The following is a 15,397-nucleotide window of genomic DNA, read 5'->3' as shown; positions in this document are numbered from 1 at the left end:
CAGTTCAGTTCAGTCACTCAGTCGTGTCTGACTCTTTGCGACCCCATGGACTGCAGCACGCCAGGCCTCCCTACCCATCACCACCTCCCGGAGTTTACTCAAACTCATGTCCATCGAGTCAGTGATGCCACCCAACCACCTCATCCTCTGCCATCCCCTTCTCCTCCAGCCTTCAATCTTTCCCAGCATCAAGGTCTTTTCAAATGAGTCAGCTCTTTGCATCAGTGGCCAAAGTATTGGAGTTTCAGCTTCAACATCAGTCCTTCCAATGAATATTCAGGACTGATTTTCTTTAGGATGGACTGGTTGCATCTCCTTGCAGTCCAAGGGACTCTCAAGAGTCTTCTCCAACACCACAGTTCAAAAGCATCAATTCTTCGGTGCTCAGCTTTCTTTATAGTCCAACTCGCACATCCATGCATGACTACTGGAAAACTATAGCCTTGACTAGACAGACCTTTGTTGGCAAAGTAATGTCTCTGCTTTTTAATATGCTGTCTAGGTTGGTCATAACTTTTCTTCCAAGGAGTAAGTGTCTTTTAATTTCATGGCTGCAGTCACCATCTGCAGTGATTTTGGAGCCCCCCAAAATAAAGTCTTCCACTGTTTCCACTGTTTCCCCATCTATTTGCCATGAAGTGATGGGACCGGATGCCATGATCTTAGTTTTCTGAATGTTAAGTTTAAGTCAACTTTTTCACTTTCCTCTTTTACTTTCATCATTTCATGGCAAATAGATGGGGAAAAAGTGGAAACAGTGACAGATTTTATTTTCTTGGGCTCCAAAATCACTGTGGACAGTGACTGTAGTCACAAAATTAAGAGAGGCTTGCTCCTTGGAAGAAAAGCTATGACAAAGCTAGACAGTGTATTAAAAAGCAGAGACATCACTTCGCCAACAAAGGTCCATGTAGTCAAAGCTATGGTTTTTCCAGTAGTCATGTATGATGTGACAGCTGGACCATAAAGAAGGTTGAGTGCCGAAGAACTGATGTTTTCTAATTGTGGTGCTGGATAAGACTCTTCAGAGTCCCTTAAACAGCAAGGAGATCAAACCAGTCAATCCTAAAGAAAATCAACCCTGAATATTTATTGGAAGGACTGATGCTGAAGCTGAAGCTCCAATTCTTTGGCCACCTGATGTGAAGAGCCGACTCATTGGAAAAGACCTTGATGCTGGGAAAGATCAAGGGCAAGGGGAGAAGGGGGCGGCAGAGAATCAGATGGTTAGATAGCATCACTGGCTCAATGGACAGGAGTTTGCGCAAACTCTGGGAGATAGTGAAGGACAGGGAAGCCTGGCATGCCACAGTTTGTAGGGTCAGAAGAGTCTGACATGACTTAGCCACTGAACAATGAAGCAATGAACAAAAGCAGAAGCTTAGGTCCTGTGGGAAAGTATCAACAGGAGACTTAAGACAGTTTAGTGCTATTTCTCAAAATATGTACCTGTACCTGCATCAGGCATCTAACGTCTTTGCAGAAAATTCAGATTCCTGGGCCTCATACCAGATCTACTGAGTCAATGACTCTGAAGGTGGGGCCAGGAATCTGCTTTTTTCTTCATCGGAGCAAAATTTACATAACAAACAATAGCTTTAAAAGTATACATTTCAGTGGCATTTAGCATGTTCACAACATGATGTAATCATAACTTCTATTTAGTTCCAAAACATTTTCATCACCCATCAAGCAGTCATTCCTCATGTTCCCCTCCCCGCATCTCTTGGCAACCACTAACCTGCTTTGCATGGATTTACCTATCTTGGATATTTTATGTGAATGAAATTATACACATATGAATGACATATAACACTTTGTGCCTGTTTTCTTCAACTTGTAATATTCCTGAGGTTCATCCATGTTGTGGCATATGCCGGCACCTCATTTCCTCTTATTGACAAATAATGTTCCATTATACGAATATACTATATTTTGTTTGTCCATTCATCCGTCGATGGGCATTTAGATTGTTTCCACCTTCTGGCTATTGTGAATATTGTCACTGTGAACATACGTGCACAAGTATTTGAGTATCTGTTTTCAGTTTTCTTGGGTATATACCTAGAAGTGGAATTGTTGGGTCACATGCTAATTCTATGTTTTAGCTTTTTAGGGAACCACCAAACTGTTTTCCACAGTGGCTGCACAATTTCACATGCTCACCAGAAATGTACAGGGGCTCCAAGGTCATCACATCCTTGCCAACAGTTGTTTTTGGTTTTGGTGAGTTCGTTTGTTTGTTTGCTCTGTTTTGTTTTACTACAGCCATCCTAGGGGATGTAAAGTGGTATCTCATTGTGGTTTTGATTTCCATTTCCCTGACTAATGATGTTGAGCATCTTTTCATGTACTTATTGGCTACTTGAACAATCTTCTTTGGAAAAATGTCTATTCAAGCCCTTTGCTCATTTTTAAATTGAGTTATTTGTCTTTTTGTCGCTGAGTTGTAAGAGTTCCATGTAGAACCTTATTGGATATATAACTTGCAAAATGTCTTTCCACTTTCTTAATGGTGTCTTTAGATGCACAAAAGCTTTAAATTCAATGATGTCCAATATGTCCATTTTTTCTTTTGTTACTTGTGTTTTTGGTGTCACATTTAAGACCATTGCCAAACCCAGGTCATGAAGATTTGCTGTTATGCATTCTTCTCACAGTGTAATAGTTTTAGCTCTTATATTCAGGCCTTTGATCCACACTGAGTTAATCTTTATATATAGTGTAAAGTAGGGGTCCAGCTTCTCTTCTTCTCTTCCCTCTTCTCCTCTTTCTTTTTGCATAAGGATCTCTGGTTTTTTCTGCACCAAGTGTTGAAGAAACTATTCTTTCTCCATAAAATATTCTTGGCATTCTTGCCAAAACTCAATTAACTGTAGATATATGAGTCTATTTCTGAACTCCCAATTCTATTCCATTGATCTATATGTCTATCTTTATGCCAGTACCACACTATTTTAATTATTGTAGCTTTATGGTAAGTTTTGAAATCAGGAAATGTGAATTCCCCAACTTTGTTCTTTTTCAAGATTATTTTGGCTAATCAGGGTCCCTTGCAATTCCATATGAATTTTAGGGTCAGCTTTTCCATTTTTTCACTGAGTCAAAAGCTCTGAAGATGGGGCCCATGGATCTGCTATCTGAATTTTTTAAATTGCGGTAAAATATACATAACATAAGATTTACCAAAAAAAAAAAAATTTTACCATTAACTTTTTAAAGTGTATAGTTCAATAGTGTTAAGTATATTCACATTGCTGTGCAACCTCTCTCCAAAATTTTTTCATCTTGCAAAACAAACTCTATACACATGAAAAAAAACTCCAGTTTCCTCTTTTTCAAGCTCCTAGAAACCCTATTATATTTTCCACCTGTACAAATTTGACTACTCTAAATACCTCGCATACATGGAATCATACAGTATTCATTGTTTTGTCACTGATTTATTTCACTTAGCATTTAGGTCCTCGAGTTTCATCTATATTGTAGTATATGTCAAAATTTCCTTCCTTTTTAGGGCTGAGTAATATTCCATTGCATGTATATACCACATTTTGTTTAGTGATTCATCCATCAAGGAACATTTGGACTGCTTCCATTGTGAATAGTGCTGCTGTGAACATGGATGTATAAATATCTGTTTGAGACCCTGTTTTGAATTCTTTCAGGGTTATACTCAGAATTGGAATTGGTGGAACATGGTAATTCTATTTAAGTTTTTGAGGAACTGTCATACTGTCATACTATTTTCCAAAGTAGCTGTACCATTTTACATTCCTACCAACAGTGCACAAGAGTTTCAGTTTCTCCACATCCTAGCCAGCGCTTATTACTCTCTCTCTCTCTTTTTAATAGTATATGGTGTTATCTCATTATGCTGTGACTTGCATCGGAATCTTCTTTTTAATAAACTTTTTAATTAATATTTTAGAATAATCTTAGATTTACAGAAAAGTTGCAAAGATAGTAGAGAGTTCCTGTGTGTCTCTCATTCAGTTTCAGTTTCCCATGATGCTTCATCTTACGTTACCATGGCACTTTGTCAGACTGAGAATCTGCTTTGTAATAAGCCATACTCACACACACACACACACACACACACACACACACACTGATTCTTACATGCACTAAAGTTTGAGAGCCATTGATCTAGGGTCAGGAAAGTCCTTCCAGGGAAATACATCTCAGCTGTTACTTGACAGATGCATATAAGAGAGTGAAGGGGATGGGGTGTGATCCAGGCAGAGGGAACAAACTGTGCCAAAGCCTGGGGGTAATAAAGAACTTGCAGCGTTTGAGGATAATCATAATAGCAATAATAGTAATTTATTGACACTTACCATATGCCAAGCACTGGTAAGCACTTTCTAACATTATTTTACTTAATTTTTCACAACAGTCCTATAAAGTGGGAAATGTTACCATCTCCATTTTATAGAAGAGGTGACTGAGACTTGAAAGAGAGAAGTAGCTTGCCCAAGGCCACCTAACTATAAAGTGGCAAAGGCAAAGTCTGAACTCAGCTCTCTTTTCCAATTCCTTTTCTCCCATCAGGCCCCAGGAAAGCTTCACCATCTACTTGCAGCAAGAAGCAAAGCACTGAACACGTGCCTTTCCCCCCCTCCTTTACTCTTCCCACCTTCTTTCCCAGGCTACTCAACCTTCAGGGCTCCAGAGAGGCCTTTTCTTCCAAAACTGTTCCCTACTACTCTCCCTCATTGTATTGGTATTTGAATAAGTGAATGAATACAAATAAGTAGCATTAGCAACAGTTTGCACTTATTCATGTGTGTATCTGTTTAATGTTTCTCTCTCCTGTTATCATATAAAACCACATGAAGGCAAAGATTCAGACTGTTTGGTTCTTCTAGTACCTGTAGGTGCTTACTAAGCATTTATTGAATAAAGGAAGAAAGGAACTCAATGAGCATTTTTTGGATGTTGAATGAGTGATTTTTATTTTTGAGAAAGAAAATCAAATGGAGTTGTCGGATGTCATTTAAAACATTAACCATAGATTCCCTCTCTGTCCAGCAAAACCCTCAACCTCACTTCTCCAAAACCTATGACACCCTATAGAAAGTGCCAATGGTTTTGATTCATCAGAAAGAGATACAGGAGAACTTGGTCTGACCTAAGAAACATCTCTGTTACTTTTGGGAAGTTCAAGTCCTGAAATGGGGATGGGAAGTCTCTATTCAAGAATATTCTCAAGAAGAAAACAGAACATCATCTTAACAGCCTCAGAAAGTCAACTGCCTACAAGGAGGGAAAGGGATAAGTGACCTCCCCCACCTTTTCCGACTCTAGGATTCTGCTTTCCAACATAGCATCAGAGAGCTAGCAGAGTGACCAGGCTGCAGGTGAAGGCATAATTGCTCTTCACCTCCCTTGGCTTCCCCAGTGTTAAATTAGCTTTATGTCAATACCACACCCGCAGCTGGGATGAATTATTGAAGCTCATTCACTGCAAAGGGCCTAGGTTCCACTTGCTTTATGGGATGGAGGTGAAGGTGAGCGTATTATTTCTGCTTGCCTTGTGGTCAGTACATTTTCGGTCCATGAATATGAAAGGACTCGGCCCTGACCAGCAGATAATCCTAGCCTCTGCATCTCATGAGATCAGTGGAGACAGGCATAATGGGAGAGGAGGAACACAGGAACATGCCTGCCGGCCCCAGACTCTTCGTTATCACAATTGAAACTGGTCCCAAACACCTATTCATATCCACATAAGCATGTACAGTCAGCATTCACACATATATAGATGTATGCATACATTCAAAGTCTCAATAAAGGTATGCTCACTCACCAGGGGCTTCCCCAGTGGCTCAGCAGGTGAAGAATCTTCCTGCAATGCAGGAGACACAGGAGATGCCAGTTCTATCCCTGGGTCTGGAAGATCCCCTGGAGGAGGAAATGGCAACTCACTCCAATATTCTTGCATGGAAAATTCCATGGACAAAAGAGCCTGGCAGGCTACAGTCCATGGGGTTGCAAAGAGTTGGACACAACTGAGCACATGGCACTCACCAAGGGCCCAAGAACAAAAATAAGGAGGATGCCAATGTTCTAAATATCAATTTTCTAAAAGACTGTGCAAATTTTAAAGCCTCTCCTCCCCCCACACCTTCAATACCAATGCTTCACTAGCAGGGCTGCTTAGTCTGCCCCTGACACTTGGCAGAGATGGATGATCTGGGATATCCAAGGTCAAGGTGTGGGGTTTAACTGATGGGGGCTCCTATATGCATGCAGGGTAAGTTTTCCTTCTTGGTTCTCCTGCAACTCCCCCATGAGTTGGCGTATCCCTGGATTTAAAGATATGTTTCTGCTGCGTGGCCCAGATGTCAAAATTATTAGTTATAGCTCTGCATTTATTCATACACACCTGCACCTACATTCACAGTCTCAAACATGCATTTACATTCCAACACAGAACGCATACCCAGAGATAGGCTTCTTGGCCACATGGTGTGGTTCGAAGGCTGCTGAGAAGGCCTCCTGACCCTATCAGCTGGTCACATGTCTCTCAAAAATCCCACCATTAAATATTTATCCCTTTGGGAGTCCCCAGTCAAGAATCAAATACCTCTGGTCAAGGCAACACACCATAAAGTTATCATCTAACAGTTTGGCAGGAACTCCCTTTGCCCAGGGCACTTCCCCCTGCGTGGCTGGCTGACTCTTACCCATTCTTCAGGTCTGATCTGGCCTTTCCTGCCAGCTCCCTCTTCCTCTAGACAAACAAGGGAGGTTAAGTTCCTCCATCATCCACTCTCATTACTCTCTGTCATTTTCCTTAGATGCATCACTGTAACTGTAATTAAATGATTATTTGTGTCATTATAGTTGCATAGTTTGTGGCTGCAATAAAACTGAGAGCTCCAGTAGGTTAGGGGCTGTCTTTCTCTCTGATCCTCACTGTACCCCCAGTGCCTAACATGTTGCCTGGTACACAGTAGATGTTCAATAAAATTTAAATGAAGTTGGAGGGTTTGAGGAAAGGAAAGGAGAAAAGGGGACACAAAAGGTCAGAGCAGATAATTCCAAACTTTTAAAATCCTGGGCCTGTGAATATCATGAGTCTTGCCTTTCCTAACCTGCCAGAGTGACATCAGGTCCACTTCCCTGGGTGATGTTAAGATGTCTGAATGGGTCCACACAGGGACAGCACTAGGATTTAAGGTGACAGAGACTTCTCAGCTGGAAGAACAGGCTTGAGGGGCATCCTGCCTGGTCTGGCTCCCCACTTTTCCCAATCGTGACTAAGAACTTATAATTCTAGAGCAAGCCTTGTATGAGGAAGCCCTCTTCTAGATGTCTCCTGGTAAATAAAATGGAAGATGTTTGTTGCTGAGAATGTACGACATCGATAATAATAGCAAAATACTAATAGCTGGCATTTACTGAAAGCTTACAATGTGCCAAGAACTGAATCAAGCACTTAACAATAGTTACATATATAATTATTTCAATTAGTTCTCCAACCATCTTGAGAGGCAAGTATGTATTATTCCCTTTTACAGATGGGGAACAAGCTCAGAGAGATTATGTCATTGGCCCAAGGTCACCTAGGGCCAAACTAGGAAGCAGTTGAGTCAGGACAGGACTCTAGAGGCCAATTTTTTACCCATTGGGATATACTACCTTCCATTTTAAGCCCTTTTCATATGTTCATGGGGTTCTCGAGGCAAGAATACTGAAGTGGTTTGCCATTCCCTTCTTCAGTGGACCATGGACTCCAAGGAGATCAAACCAGTCAATCCTAAAGAAAATCAACCCTAAATATTCATTGGAAGGACTGATGTCAAAGCGCCAATATTTTAGCCACCTGATGTGAAGAGCCGACTCACTGGAAAAGACTCTGATGTTGGGAAATATTGAGGGCAAGAGGAGAAGCGGGCAGCAGAGGATGAGATGGTTAGATAGCATCTCTAACTCAATGGACATAAGTTTGAGCAAACTCAGGGAGATAGTGAAGGACAGGGAAGCCTGGTGTGCTGCAGTTCATGGGGTCACAAAGAGTCAGATACGACTTAGTGACTGAACAACAATTTTAAGCCCATGAGGAAATGCCAGCCTACCCCTTATCCTTAGATTCATACTTACTCAGAAGATAGAAACTGACACTATTTATAAACTTGGGATTTATTTGGGATCTTGTCCTAGAAGCACCTAGACTCAGCTCCTGGTTCCTAGAGTCAAAGAAGAGGAAAGATGGCAAAACATCTGGAATTGCAGGAGGAAGCAGATACATATTGCTGGAAGGTGCCAGTTCCTGGATATTCCCCAGGAAAACATGCCCGGGTTCAGGGCCTCCTGCTTGAAAGTCAGGCCCATTTTAGCCTCCCCTCTGGACTTCTCTTCTCCCAGTGGTGATCCTGAGGGCTTATTTTAGACTGATGGTTTGAGGTAAGTGACAGATGAGCCAGACAGGGTCACATAAACCCAAACCAGCCAGTATGAGGGAGGATCTACTATGGAGCATGGGCTCTGTTTTCTTGGAATCTCACTTAGGGTCCTGGATTACTGTGTAGAGACCTGTCTAGAAAATGAGAACTATTGTGGACACTGGGTCATGGTCTCTTTTTTCCCCACCTCTCCCTCATGCATTCACCTCAGTTTTATTCCTCCAGTGATTAGCAGAGCCTGAGCTCCAAATTAGGTCTGGACTCAGTTTAAGACCATTAAGGTCCCAGACCCCATGTGGCTGAAATTTGGTCTGTCACAGATACTTTCTGGCTCATCTTTTTAGCCTGCATTGATCCTGGTGTTTTCTCCTCTAGTCTGTGAACTGCTAAAGGGCAAGGTCCAAATTAGTGCTGAATAGGGTCAGTGGGCATGCATCCTCTCCTATTACTTTCTTCTACTGTGTTCTAGAGACTAGAAAGCTAGACTACATTTCCCTGACTCCCTTCCAGTTAAGTGCACTTGTGTGACTGGAAGGCAGAAAAGTAGAAAAGACCTTCTTTCTACTATTTTGGGCTTTCTGCTGGTAAGCAGGATTCTGGAGAGGTGCAGTTCTTCTGCAATAGTTATTCCAGCTTCCTGGTCTCTTCTTCCTAATTCCTAGACAGCAAACTTTGGCAGTGTGTTCTTTAATTCAATAGTTCCAATGGTGGCTTTTTGAGTCCCCATTTCTGATTATGGAATATGTCCTAGCCCTCTTGGTACAACTTCTAGGAGTCCACTCCACAAGTCTTTTAAAATATTTTTGTAAGGACTCAATTCCCTATATTAAATTCCATTCAGTTTAAAACACCTAGAGTAGTTTCTGTTTCCTGCATTGAATCAAGCTCTCAAAGAGTTGTGGAATGACTTCTTGGACAAACTGGTCAGTATAATGAAGGGTAAGTAGGAAACCAGTCGAGCAAAAATAAAAATACACTATCATAAATCAGCTTCTGTTACTGACAACCAGTAGGCTTTCCCAATTAGATTATAACAAAGATAGAGGCGAGGCAGATTAGGTAGATAGTAGGAAAAGAAATAGACATATTTCAAGGGCTGTAAGGCTTATACAGAGGGGATAGAAGGCAAATAAGTACACAGTTCAAATGTGTGAGTTCAGAAGTCTGTTACAGATCCACCATTGAATGCACACTGAATGCGTGTGATCCTTAGATACAAACACATGCGCGCGTGCACACACACACACACGCACACACACACAGAGCGTGACTTGGGATTCTCTCTCCTAGCTTGAAAATTCAGCCCCTTTTATTTAGTATGATGGCCCCAAATGAGATGGAGAATCATGTAGAAGATAAAAGATGTGTGTGTGTGTGTGTGTGTTAGGAGGATAAGAATCAAGGTGAAGTGATAAGACTGCAGAGAAAGAATGAAGTAGGAATAATGAAGGAAGAGCTGGAAGTATGTGGGAGAGTAAACTGGGAGTGAACTTAAATTGAAAAGAGGAAAGAAGGCAAATGAAGGGGTACTTAAGGGGAGATAAGCAAGAAAACCAACCTCCTCACTCCTGAATAACTTGATTTCTTTTGCACAGTGCCTGGAAAATATCAGGCATTAGATATACATTTACTAAACTGAAGAACAAAGTTAGGAAGGATGGGGGAGGCAGGGTCACACAGGATGGGGTATGTGCATACTTATAACCACTAATATTTATCAAGTTTTACCATGAGCCAGGCACTCTGCTAAGCATTTGACATGCATTATGGATTTAAATACACAAAGCTCTCTATGAGGCAACTGTTAAAGTATCTCCATTTTATAGATGAAGAAACTGAGGCTCAGACAGTTTAACTCATCCAAGATCACACAGATAGTAAGTGGCAGAGTTAGGACTTGAATCCTGACTTGTCTGACTTCAAAACCAGTATTTCTCACCACCACATTATATGTATGCCTGTTTGTGTCAAAGGTAGGTCCACCACGCCCCACCCCATTGTATAAGTTCAGAGAGCACACACAGGGACATGTTCCCAGACCTGGTCTATCCGAGAGGAGAGGGCTGGCAAAGGAGGATAGGGAAAGTAGCTGGGGCCAGGCCAGGTTCCCTATCTGGGGAGGGACCATATTAAAGCCTCATCTTCAACAACACACAGAAAAACAATTTGAAACTTAATCATCTCCCAGAATTATGATCCCTCCCCGCAGCAGGGAGCACATTAGCAGAGCTGGGAAATGATAATTCAGCAGCCCCCAACCCAGCAGGGAGGGAAAGAGAGGAGGAGGGTGGAGAGAGTTAGGAAAACAGAAACAGAGGCAAGGCAGAGATGGGGGGAAGGGAGGCAGGGCCTGACCTCTCCCAGTTTTTTCTTTAACTCTATCAGAGACCGCATTCCAGGGGAGTGGCCTGGTGGCACTTGACCCTTCAATTCTCCTCAGATAGGGCAGGAGTCAAGTTGCTCCTTGGGTCAGTTCTCAGCACCCATGCATGCCCATGTCCAGAGCAGCACCCATGCTCACCCAGGCTAGGTGTGGTTTGCAGTGTTAGCCTAGGTGGAGGAGAACTCCCAAGCTCCCAGCCAGCTCAGTCTGGCTCTGAGCCCCTTCTGGTGTGATGGCACCTAGGCAAATCGTTGGTCCGTCAGGACCCGAGGTGCTGGACAGCTCCCAGGCCCAGAAATATTTCTCCAGAGAGAGCCAGAGGGTTGGGGCGAGGCTTCTACCCCAAACCGCGGCAATTCCCACCCTTAGGAGAAGCGTGGAGGCTGCCGGGAGCAGTGGGGGAGAGGGCTTGGGGTCGTGAAGGGGTCCCTATGGAGATGTGGTGGGGACCTGGAGACTGGAGCCCTGGGGGCAACTTCTCCAGACACATTCCTTCCTTCTGAGTCGAGACCCCCCACTGCCTCCACCACCCCCCGCCAGGGACAATGGTGCCTTCAGCCCCCAGAGATGAATGGGGCCTTTCAGAGCCGCACGCCACGGGGTCAGCAGCGGCCACCGGGTCCCAGGGCTGCCCAGCCTTCAGAGCACAGAGTCACTGGTCTGGAGCGATTGCGTAGCTCTTGGGGGAGGGAAGGTATCCTATGATCCTGGTCTTAGACTAAGACTGGTGCCTCCTGGGAAAGAGAATCATCCCAGATCAGAAAGCTCTTGGTAAAGAAGGGTTTTAGGGGTGTGGGGAAAGAGGAACTCCCCTTCTCTGTGCCAGGTGAGGAGACAGTTGTGTGCCTCCTTGGGAGGCAACAGAGAAAGCTGTGTAGGGACAGAACCTACAAAGATTCTCTCTCCCCTCTCCAAATCAAGGTCCCCCCTCCCTTTGGGTGGGGCAGCCTCCTCCTCTCAGTGCCCAGGTCCCTTCTTCTAGGGCTGTCCCTGAGGTCTGGTCCCTCCTTCCTGCTCCTGTCTCCCCTCCCCATCTCACACTGCACAGACTATCTGGTTTCTATGGAAACAGGCCCAGGAAGGCTCTGCCAGGAGGCCAAGGCCACTACTGCTCTTGGTGGGGAGAGGGCTATAGGAATTGAACATAAGGAGCAGAAGGTGAGTTCTAGCTCTCAGAGGGGGACAAAGACCTGTTGGGAGTGAGATTTTCACTTCTGGAGGGGCACGAAGAAGAGAAGCCAGAAATATAATTTTGTGATGTGACTCAGGCAGAGTTGAAGAGCGCCTTCTTGTTGCTCCAGCTCTTAGTGCTCTAGAAATCTAGACAAGCCTCGTCAGAGGTGAAATTAGTGGGTGAAGAAGTGAAACAGGTAGTAGCAAGAGTTTTGCCCCGCCTTTTCCACCTGAGGCTCTACTGTTCTACCCCTCCTGGGGACATGCCCACTTGAGAGAAGGAAGTCCCCAGGAAACTAGAATGCTATTGGGGGGAAATCAGAGTGAGTGTGGGTATTCAGGGCTGTTCAGGAATTTCCCGTAGGCAGCTGGAGCTGGAGGTGGCCAGAGCCTAGGAGTGTCAGCTGCTTTTGTGGCATCTCTCCTCGTATCTCCGTTGAAGAGTTGGGGGTGGTCTGGAGGCTGCAGCTTTCTCCCCTCTATCCAACCTGTCCGGATGCTGGGGCATGAAAAGAAGAGAGTGGAGGTGGGCAAGCAGGGGTTGGGAGGAGAGAAAGTAAAAGAAGCCTGAGGAAGGAGGGAGGGCCAGAAGAGGGCTGGGTGGAGTAGTGCAGACGTGAGGGCAGGGAAGGAGCTTCTTAGAGGTTTGACTCAGCTCCTGGGAAGTGAACCCCAGTCCTCACATCTTCTCAATACCTCTTGGGCAGGGACCATTGGAAATCTCAGAGTCCTGAGAGAATTTGTTGGGGGAGATTCCCTTGGGAAGGGGCCTCCGAGGTTATCAGAAGGTTTGGCAAAGCTTCCCTAGGGAAGAAAAAGGGTCCCTTGGGAGCCTAGAGTTTCCTGGACTTGAGCCATTGGCTCTCCCTCGGCCGGAGCCCCCAGAACAGTCGTTTTGGTGTTTGCTTATTTTGGTTATTTTTTGATCAGATATTTTGGCGCTGTGCAAACTGCCTCCTGTTGCCATGGCAGCCGTGACAGGGGCTGAGGCACCGTGAGAAAAATACCAAAATTAATGAGTGAGCAAAAGTGCAGCCGAGAGAAAAACAAGGTTAAAAAAAGAGTTAAAACAGTAATGAAAACAGGCTTCCCAGCTTCACAGCAAAGCAGCTGCTGAAGCCTCCCAGAGCAGCAGCCCCCGCCTAGCTTTGGGCTCCTGGCATCTCCCAGACCTCAAGGCAGAACTCACTCGCCTTCCCCCACCCAGCCAGCCACAGACGCAACAGCCACTCGGGAGCCGTCCCAAGTACAACAGTAGATCAGCTCCAACAGAAGATCAGCTCCCATCTCAGGTAGCATCCTGCCTTCCAGAACAGCTTCCCAGGGAACAGCTTCTCATCTCCTAGGCAACGGAGTCTGGGCTCCATCCCCCACACAAGAGTGGTCCAGCTATATTACCAGGAAATGGCCTCCCAGCTACATTTGAGCTTCAGAGCTATGGCTGCAGGCATAACAGCATCCCAGCTAGAGTCCTGCACACAGTAATAGACCAGCCACAAGCCTGGGCAACAGCATCTTAGCTATAGCCAATCCCCAGTATGCTGTCATCACAGCTATAGTTTCAGGACCAATAGCATCCCAGCTACAGTCCTATACACAACAGTAGCTCTGCTCTTATCCCAGGTAACAACCTTCCTCTCAGGTACAGGCTCCTAGCAACAGCCTCTCATCTCCTAGGACCTAAGCAATGGATCCAGCTACCGTTCTACCTACATCATATCAACAGAGAACAGATTCTCAGCTATAGCCAGTCTCAGGTATGCCAGCCTCACATCTTCAGCTTCAAGGCTTACAGCATTTCAGTTACAGCCCTCCTTTCCACATGAACACACACAACAGCCTCTCTGATAATCTGATTGTTCTGGCGATAGCCTAGGCACACCAGCGTCATAGCATCACAACAGTGTCCCAGCTGCTATCAGTGGCAACAATTTTTTTGTGTTACTATACCAGGATCTACACCATCCTAACTTTCTTAGTCACAGTCCATCCCAGGCACATACATATCACAGCAAGAGCCTTAGGCCCCAAGCATCCCAACCACTCCCACACCAAGCATCACCCAGGGTCCAATCCCCAGCCATAGTCTCAGTTGGAATCTCAGGCACCATCAGTTTAGAACTTGACCCCATATCCTACTTGTCAGTCAAGTCCTCCTCCCAGTTTGGTACGGGGCCAGGAACCTGGTTTCTCTCCTCAAATGTAACCTCCCAGTCTCTGCCCTTTGCCTGCCTTCCTTCTTTGGGAAAACAGCCTCCTCCTCATTTCTACACTGTCCCATGCTCAGATCCCCCAGAGTGCCCAGCCTGGCAGCGGGTTAGGAAGGCATAGAGAGCAGGGAGAAGAGTAGACACACCCTGGCCTTGCGCCGGCCCAGTTCTGCTCCCACCACTTGGTGCAGGATTTGGGCTTGATGGTGGTAGAGTAGGGAGGACGGAGGAGAACATCTGGGCGATTAGCATTTCCTGCCCAGCTCTGCGGCTGCCTATCTTGCTCAGCCCTGAGCAAGGGAGGAGAACAGAGGAGCCTTTGAATGGCTCCCAGCAAGCAGACCGGGGAGGGTTTGCTGCAGCGGGCAGCAGGCACATGCTGGGGGCAGGGAGGCTGGGGCAGCTCCTCTGTGGAAGATTTCTTGTCTCTGGGTCACTGATTCCTCCCATGGAGCTGTGCTCAGTGACGGGGAGAGTGTGAGTTTTGCAAGGGACAGAAAGAAATCACCTAAAGGGCAGATTTGCCTACCACTAGCTCACCCCATCTCCCACCCAGAGCCCCCGACCTGGGATTCTAGGGCTGAGGGCCAGAGGTGCAGACTAGAGCAGCGCCCAGGCCAGAAAGGGAGTCCAATGGAGAGGGGGCTGCTCTCGGAGAGAGCTTGGCCAGCCCTTAGCTGGCCTGAGAACCCACCCTTACCCTGAGGAGGGCTCCACCAAGAATCCAGGTGTCAGAAGGGGAGGTGCCAGAGGAAAGAGACAAGGGGTAGAAAGTGATAGGGATGGGAAAATGCGGTGAATAGGGAGGAGGAGTCAGAGGCCAAGGCAAATAGAGACACAGATATTGGTCATCCCGTATTAGACCTTTCCACACCCAATGCCAGGCCTTGCCAGGAACACAGTCTTTCTCACTCTTCTGACCTTCAACCCTCTGCGTTGGCTTATCCATGGCGAGAGGCTGGAGGTCGTATTGGACTGGGGTACTTAAGAGCCTCGAGTACCAAACCCTGGGCGAAGGAAAAGGAATTCCCAGGCCGCTCAGCCACCTCTAGATGGCGCCAGAGAGCCAAAACTGAGTGGGAGAAACTGAGTTATCGAGTGTGTGAGACACTGCGTGTGACACCGTGTGTGAGTCGGTGTGAGTGTAACAGAGAGTGTGGCACTGCGAGGGCGTGTGACACAGGCCGTGACACCGCGCGGCTTCGCGGGGTAGGGGC

Source organism: Cervus elaphus, chromosome 9 (assembly GCF_910594005.1).
Source record: "Cervus elaphus chromosome 9, mCerEla1.1, whole genome shotgun sequence".
Lineage (NCBI taxonomy): Eukaryota > Metazoa > Chordata > Mammalia > Artiodactyla > Cervidae > Cervus > Cervus elaphus.
This window is presented reverse-complemented; position numbering follows the sequence as displayed.